The 8,228-nt window shown below is 62.6% G+C and overlaps 2 long non-coding RNA genes across 2 annotated transcripts; both read right to left on the bottom strand.

The window, feature by feature from the left end:
- Nucleotides 1-918: 918 nt before the first annotated feature.
- LOC136791370 (uncharacterized) lies at nt 919-3,976 on the bottom strand. The gene is made up of 3 exons (XR_010833224.1): nt 3,795-3,976; nt 3,161-3,441; nt 919-2,826 (listed from the first exon to the last, which is right to left on the bottom strand). It is a non-coding gene; the product is annotated as an uncharacterized lncRNA (long non-coding RNA).
- Nucleotides 3,977-4,346: 370 nt separating this feature from the next.
- LOC136791372 (uncharacterized) lies at nt 4,347-7,404 on the bottom strand. Its single transcript, XR_010833226.1, has 3 exons — nt 7,223-7,404; nt 6,589-6,869; nt 4,347-6,254 (listed from the first exon to the last, which is right to left on the bottom strand). It is a non-coding gene; the product is annotated as an uncharacterized lncRNA (long non-coding RNA).
- Nucleotides 7,405-8,228: the final 824 nt, after the last annotated feature.

Here is an 8,228-nt window from a genome sequence, read left to right as displayed (position 1 = left end):
ACCGGCCTGTTGCCTGGAAGCGACAAGAGAAGAAGCACAGTGAAGGGCATGGATGAGGGCTCGTGGGGTGGAGAACTGTCCTGCTGGGCTCGGCTTCCTCGGGAGCGCCCAGCCTCGCAGGACTGCTCCGGGCAGCCATGGGGGCTCACAACAGCGCCGGCAGGCCCTGGGCCGTGCCGGGGGCTCCCTGCGGCTGGGCGAGTCCCCGGCGAAGAGGCAGAGGGCCTCTCGGGGCCTGCTGAGGCTTCCTTGTGCCTGCTGGGTTTTGTTCTTTTTTGTTCTGGAAAGCCTTTGTGGCCAAGGTCCCGTGGGTCCCCGCTCCCCGCAGGCTGGCCCTTTCCTGCACGCCGCGTCTCCGCCACTCACCTGTCTGCGGTGTCTCTGTACTGTTCTCCAGAGGCCGAGGGCAAGCAGCCCCACGCCGAGGAGGCAGATGGCGTCCCCGTTATCGCAGAGCAGCCAGACTCTCCCGCCCTGGGCAAGGTATTCCCAGAATTGGCCCAGGGGGTCGGGCAGCTCGGAGGGCTGTTGCTCGGTGCCAACGGGCTGTTGCTTTGGGCTCTCTGAAGGGACCATAGGGACCATGGTGTTCAGCCTGAGGCGGAGCCTGCTGGGGCAGCTGGAAAGGCCGAGGCTGCAGGGCCAGTTGGAGACCTGGCGCTTGGGGCCAAGGCTCCTGCTGACCCTGACCCTCTCCCAGCGGCGCTGGCTGCGGAGGCCCTGGCCGCACGAGCGGAACAAAGCCATGGCCAGAGCCACGGCCAGGAGGAGAGCCAGGCTGAGCTTCATCCTGCTCTCTCCTCAGGAACACAACAACGCTGGAGACGGCTGTCACGCTGAGCAGAGCTCCGGCAGTGACCACCAGCACTAGCAGCTGTGCCCAGCTGCGCCCAGCCGCAGCCTGATGTTATGCCGGGCCCTGTGAGGTCACAGGGCCCGGCGCTGTGAGACCGGCAGGTGACGAAGGCCGTGGCGAGGCTGGGGAGGACGCGGGCAGGCGGCCTTCGAAGCCTGCCGCTGCCGCTGCAGTCTGCACGGGGGGTCTGCCTGCCCAGCGGGGCGGTGGGCCTGAGCCCCCCGTGGTTTGGGCCGTGCCCTGGGTTTCTCAGTGCGAAGGAGCCGTGGCCAGAGCCACATCCAAGCTGGGCAGCCGTGGCACGGTTCTCCTCAAAACCCTCTTGGGGGCAGAGTGGAAGCCCCCATCGAGAGGAAAGCCTCAAATTGGCTGTTGGTTAGATAAAATCATAGAATTATTAAAGTTGGAAAAGACCTCCAAGATGATCTGCTCCAACCACCCCCCTACCACCAGTGTCACCCACTAAACCATGTCCCTAAACACCGCGTCCAACCTTTCCTTAAACACCCTCCGGGATGGTGACTCCACCACCTCCCTGGGCAACCCGTCCCAATGCCTGACCGCTCTTTCTGAGAAGAAATTTCTCTCATTTCCAACCTGAACCTCCCCTGGCACAACTTGAGGCCGTTCCCTCTAGTCCTATCGCTAGTTACCTGTGAGAAGAGGCCGACCCCCAGCTCCCCACACCTTCCTTTCAGGGAGCTGCAGAGAGCAATGAGGTCTCCCTGAGCCTCCTCTTCCCCAGACCAAACACCCCCAGTTCCCTCAGCCACCCCTCACAGGACTTGTGTTCCAGGCCCTTCACCAGCTTCGCAGGCCTTCCCTGGACATGCTCCAGGGCCTTGACGTGCTTCTTGTAGTGAGGGGCCCAAAGCTGAACACAGCACTTGAGGTGCTGCCTCACCAGAGCTGAGTACAAGGGAACGACCACCTCCCTGGTCCTGCTGGCTACACTATTCCCGGCACAAGCCAGGATGCCGATGGCCTTCCTGGCCACCTGGGCACACTGCCGGCTCATTTTCAGGCGAGCATCGACCAACACCCCCAGATCCGTGTCCTCTGCACACCTTCCGAGTCACTCTGTCCCAAGCCTGTAGCGCTGCACGGGGTTGTTGTGGCCAAAGCGCAGGACCCGGCACTTAGCCATGTTGAACCTCATCCCATTGGCCTCTGCCACGATCCAGCCTTTCCAGGTCCCTATGCGGAGCCTTCAAATGTAAAGTGTTGTGAAATAGGAGTGGAGTTAGTCTGGAATTAGTTCCCCAGGGACATGACTCACAGGGTCCTGGGCACTCACCAGCCACTGCCACCTCCCAGGGCCATGGGCACCTCCAGGAAACCTCAGTGGGACACGGGCACCCTGCCGGGATGTGGTCTCTCCTCCTGGGGTGTGGGCGCCTGGGGGGCACCTCACAGCTCTTCTCTCCCAGCCCAGCTCCCTCATTCCTCTGCAGGTGTGTTCTCTAAAACCTGCACTCAGCAGCCCTCACTTGCCCCACTGCCTCCCGTGTGGCTGTGCCCCAAGCCCCTTGGTACCAAAAGGACACAAGTTCCCGTATGGATGATCGGATGATCTTTATTCAGCTGGGAGAAGCGGTCTGCTACCAGCAGGAATTTCCAAGAGTCCCCCAGCCAGCTCTGCTGCACACGCATGCTCCTGCTGTCCTCTGTGGAGCAACGAAGCAGAGCCACGTCCTCTGGGATGCCAGCAGCCCCAGCGGCGCCTCTGACAGGGTGCAAAAGGGGACCCTCCTTGGAGGTCCTCGTGAGACGAATGTTGATTCCCCCCTGGCTGTTGTGCTGGCTGGGCACGGGCAGCCCACCAGGGGACAGCTGGCATTGTCGGTGGCGCCCATGCAGGGAGGAGGTGATCAGGGCAGTGTTGGCATCCAGTTGTCAGGGGGGGTGCCTTCAGCGCAGGAGCCTTCGGAGGGCTGAGGTGTGTCCTGCCTCACCGGCTTGCTGTCAATCTGAAGAGAACTGACTGTCAGAGGGGTGAAAATGCTGTGCCAGAATTATTAGCCAGGCACTTCCTTCCACCTGCGTCTTTTCCCGGTGCGATGCCTACCCTCGCATGGGCCTTGGAGGTCCTAAGTCCAAGGGCTACCCCAACAGGTCATGGGCATTCCCTGGCCACTGCCATCTTACAGGGACGTGGGCAGCGGCCGGGACGTGGGCCCCTTCTCCTGGGTCATGGGCTCCTACGGAGCAACCCTCAGCCATGGGTGCCTGTCCTCTCCTAGCTCCTCTCCCCCCTTCTCCTGGAGCATCAGCCTCCCCAAACCCATGGACAGCAGCACTCACTCTCTGCGCTGCCTTTCCTGTCGCCGGTACACGGGGTGCACGCTCTAGATGAATTTGCCGGGGGTACGCCAGGGGGCTCTTCTTTTCCTATACTCGTTTAGTGCCTTCTTCCTCGGCTGTGGGAGCCCGAGCTCTTGCACGCGGAGCTGGTAGAGGTGCCTCAGGTACCACACCATGAAGGCAGTGTTGGCCTCCATGCGGCAGAGCAAGGCGTAATCACACAGAGCGTCCTTTCCCCGGCAGTCTGTCCCCGCAGAAGCTGAGGCCCACCGGCCTGTTGCCTGGAAGCGACAAGAGAAGAAGCACAGTGAAGGGCATGGATGAGGGCTCGTGGGGTGGAGAACTGTCCTGCTGGGCTCGGCTTCCTCGGGAGCGCCCAGCCTCGCAGGACTGCTCTGGGCAGCCATGGGGGCTCACAACAGCGCCGGCAGGCCCTGGGCCGTGCCGGGGGCTCCCTGCGGCTGGGCGAGTCCCCGGCGAAGAGGCAGAGGGCCTCTCGGGGCCTGCTGAGGCTTCCTTGTGCCTGCTGGGTTTTGTTCTTTTTTGTTCTGGAAAGCCTTTGTGGCCAAGGTCCCGTGGGTCCCCGCTCCCCGCAGGCTGGCCCTTTCCTGCACGCCGCGTCTCCGCCACTCACCTGTCTGCGGTGTCTCTGTACTGTTCTCCAGAGGCCGAGGGCAAGCAGCCCCACGCCGAGGAGGCAGATGGCGTCCCCGTTATCGCAGAGCAGCCAGACTCTCCCGCCCTGGGCAAGGTATTCCCAGAATTGGCCCAGGGGGTCGGGCAGCTCGGAGGGCTGGCGCTCGGTGCCAACGGGCTGTTGCTTTGGGCTCTCTGAAGGGACCATAGGGACCATGGTGTTCAGCCTGAGGCGGAGCCTGCTGGGGCAGCTGGAAAGGCCGAGGCTGCAGGGCCAGTTGGAGACCTGGCGCTTGGGGCCAAGGCTCCTGCTGACCCTGACCCTCTCCCAGCGGCGCTGGCTGCGGAGGCCCTGGCCGCACGAGCGGAACAAAGCCATGGCCAGAGCCACGGCCAGGAGGAGAGCCAGGCTGAGCTTCATCCTGCTCTCTCCTCAGGAACACAACAACGCTGGAGACGGCTGTCACGCTGAGCAGAGCTCCGGCAGTGACCACCAGCACTAGCAGCTGTGCCCAGCTGCGCCCAGCCGCAGCCTGATGTTATGCCGGGCCCTGTGAGGTCACAGGGCCCGGCGCTGTGAGACCGGCAGGTGACGAAGGCCGTGGCGAGGCTGGGGAGGACGCGGGCAGGCGGCCTTCGAAGCCTGCCGCTGCCGCTGCAGTCTGCACGGGGGGTCTGCCTGCCCAGCGGGGCGGTGGGCCTGAGCCCCCCGTGGTTTGGGCCGTGCCCTGGGTTTCTCAGTGCGAAGGAGCCGTGGCCAGAGCCACATCCAAGCTGGGCAGCCGTGGCACGGTTCTCCTCAAAACCCTCTTGGGGGCAGAGTGGAAGCCCCCATCGAGAGGAAAGCCTCAAATTGGCTGTTGGTTAGATAAAATCATAGAATTATTAAAGTTGGAAAAGACCTCCAAGATGATCTGCTCCAACCACCCCCCTACCACCAGTGTCACCCACTAAACCATGTCCCTAAACACCGCGTCCAACCTTTCCTTAAACACCCTCCGGGATGGTGACTCCACCACCTCCCTGGGTAACCCGTCCCAATGCCTGACCGCTCTTTCTGAGAAGAAATTTCTCTCATTTCCAACCTGAACCTCCCCTGGCACAACTTGAGGCCGTTCCCTCTAGTCCTATCGCTAGTTACCTGTGAGAAGAGGCCAACCCCCAGCTCCCCACACCTTCCTTTCAGGGAGCTGCAGAGAGCAATGAGGTCTCCCTGAGCCTCCTCTTCCCCAGACCAAACACCCCCAGTTCCCTCAGCCACCCCTCACAGGACTTGTGTTCCAGGCCCTTCACCAGCTTCGCAGGCCTTCCCTGGACATGCTCCAGGGCCTTGACGTGCTTCTTGTAGTGAGGGGCCCAAAGCTGAACACAGCACTTGAGGTGCTGCCTCACCAGAGCTGAGTACAAGGGAACGACCACCTCCCTGGTCCTGCTGGCTACACTATTCCCGGCACAAGCCAGGATGCCGATGGCCTTCCTGGCCACCTGGGCACACTGCCGGCTCATTTTCAGGCGAGCATCGACCAACACCCCCAGATCCGTGTCCTCTGCACACCTTCCGAGTCACTCTGTCCCAAGCCTGTAGCGCTGCACGGGGTTGTTGTGGCCAAAGCGCAGGACCCGGCACTTAGCCATGTTGAACCTCATCCCATTGGCCTCTGCCACGATCCAGCCTTTCCAGGTCCCTATGCGGAGCCTTCAAATGTAAAGTGTTGTGAAATAGGAGTGGAGTTAGTCTGGAATTAGTTCCCCAGGGACATGACTCACAGGGTCCTGGGCACTCACCAGCCACTGCCACCTCCCAGGGCCATGGGCACCTCCAGGAAACCTCAGTGGGACACGGGCACCCTGCCGGGATGTGGTCTCTCCTCCTGGGGTGTGGGCGCCTGGGGGGCACCTCACAGCTCTTCTCTCCCAGCCCAGCTCCCTCATTCCTCTGCAGGTGTGTTCTCTAAAACCTGCACTCAGCAGCCCTCACTTGCCCCACTGCCTCCCGTGTGGCTGTGCCCCAAGCCCCTTGGTACCAAAAGGACACAAGTTCCCGTATGGATGATCGGATGATCTTTATTCAGCTGGGAGAAGCGGTCTGCTACCAGCAGGAATTTCCAAGAGTCCCCCAGCCAGCTCTGCTGCACACGCATGCTCCTGCTGTCCTCTGTGGAGCAACGAAGCAGAGCCACGTCCTCTGGGATGCCAGCAGCCCCAGCGGCGCCTCTGACAGGGTGCAAAAGGGGACCCTCCTTGGAGGTCCTTGTGAGACGAATGTTGATTCCCCCCTGGCTGTTGTGCTGGCTGGGCACGGGCAGCCCACCAGGGGACAGCTGGCATTGTCGGTGGCGCCCATGCAGGGAGGAGGTGATCAGGGCAGTGTTGGCATCCAGTTGTCAGGGGGGGTGCCTTCAGCGCAGGAGCCTTCGGAGGGCTGAGGTGTGTCCTGCCTCACCGGCTTGCTGTCAATCTGAAGAGAACTGACTGTCAGAGGGGTGAAAATGCTGTGCCAGAATTATTAGCCAGGCACTTCCTTCCACCTGCGTCTTTTCCCGGTGCGATGCCTACCCTCGCATGGGCCTTGGAGGTCCTAAGTCCAAGGGCTACCCCAACAGGTCATGGGCATTCCCTGGCCACTGCCATCTTACAGGGACGTGGGCAGCGGCCGGGACGTGGGCCCCTTCTCCTGGGTCATGGGCTCCTACGGGGCAACCCTCAGCCATGGGTGCCTGTCCTCTCCTAGCTCCTCTCCCCCCTTCTCCTGGAGCATCAGCCTCCCCAAACCCATGGACAGCAGCACTCACTCTCTGCGCTGCCTTTCCTGTCGCCGGTACACGGGGTGCACGCTCTAGATGAATTTGCCGGGGGTACGCCAGGGGGCTCTTCTTTTCCTATACTTGTTTAGTGCCTTCTTCCTCGGCTGTGGGAGCCCGAGCTCTTGCACGCGGAGCTGGTAGAGGTGCCTCAGGTACCACACCATGAAGGCAGTGTTGGCCTCCATGCGGCAGAGCAAGGCGTAATCACACAGAGCGTCCTTTCCCCGGCGGTCTGTCCCCGCAGAAGCTGAGGCCCACCGGCCTGTTGCCTGGAAGCGACAAGAAAAGAGGCACAGTGAAGGGCATGGATGAGGGCTCGTGGGGTGGAGAACTGTCCTGCTGGGCTCGGCTTCCTCGGGAGCGCCCAGCCTCGCAGGACTGCTCCGGGCAGCCATGGGGGCTCACAACAGCGCCGGCAGGCCCTGGGCCGTGCCGGGGGCTCCCTGCGGCTGGGCGAGTCCCCGGGGAAGAGGCTGAGGGCCTCTCGGGGCCTGCTGAGGCTTCCTTGTGCCTGCTGGGTTTTGTTCTTTTTTGTTCTGGAAAGCCTTTGTGGCCAAGGTCCCGTGGGTCCCCGCTCCCCGCAGGCTGGCCCTTTCCTGCACGCCGCGTCTCCGCCACTCACCTGTCTGCGGTGTCTCTGTACTGTTCTCCAGAGGCCGAGGGCAAGCAGCCCCACGCCGAGGAGGCAGATGGCGTCCCCGTTATCGCAGAGCAGCCAGACTCTCCCGCCCTGGGCAAGGTATTCCCAGAATTGGCCCAGGGGGTCGGGCAGCTCGGAGGGCTGGCGCTCGGTGCCAACGGGCTGTTGCTTTGGGCTCTCTGAAGGGACCATAGGGACCATGGTGTTCAGCCTGAGGCGGAGCCTGCTGGGGCAGCTGGAAAGGCCGAGGCTGCAGGGCCAGTTGGAGACCTGGCGCTTGGGGCCAAGGCTCCTGCTGACCCTGACCCTCTCCCAGCGGCGCTGGCTGCGGAGGCCCTGGCCGCACGAGCGGAACAAAGCCATGGCCAGAGCCACGGCCAGGAGGAGAGCCAGGCTGAGCTTCATCCTGCTCTCTCCTCAGGAACACAACAACGCTGGAGACGGCTGTCACGCTGAGCAGAGCTCCGGCAGTGACCACCAGCACTAGCAGCTGTGCCCAGCTGCGCCCAGCCGCAGCCTGATGTTATGCCGGGCCCTGTGAGGTCACAGGGCCCGGCGCTGTGAGACCGGCAGGTGACGAAGGCCGTGGCGAGGCTGGGGAGGACGCGGGCAGGCGGCCTTCGAAGCCTGCCGCTGCCGCTGCAGTCTGCACGGGGGGTCTGCCTGCCCAGCGGGGCGGTGGGCCTGAGCCCCCCGTGGTTTGGGCCGTGCCCTGGGTTTCTCAGTGCGAAGGAGCCGTGGCCAGAGCCACATCCAAGCTGGGCAGCCGTGGCACGGTTCTCCTCAAAACCCTCTTGGGGGCAGAGTGGAAGCCCCCATCGAGAGGAAAGCCTCAAATTGGCTGTTGGTTAGATAAAATCATAGAATTATTAAAGTTGGAAAAGACCTCCAAGATGATCTGCTCCAACCACCCCCCTACCACCAGTGTCACCCACTAAACCATGTCCCTAAACACCGCGTCCAACCTTTCCTTAAACACCCTCCGGGA

Source organism: Anser cygnoides, chromosome 8, assembly GCF_040182565.1.
Source record: "Anser cygnoides isolate HZ-2024a breed goose chromosome 8, Taihu_goose_T2T_genome, whole genome shotgun sequence".
In the NCBI taxonomy this organism is placed as follows: domain Eukaryota; kingdom Metazoa; phylum Chordata; class Aves; order Anseriformes; family Anatidae; genus Anser; species Anser cygnoides.
This window is presented reverse-complemented; position numbering and strand designations above follow the sequence as displayed.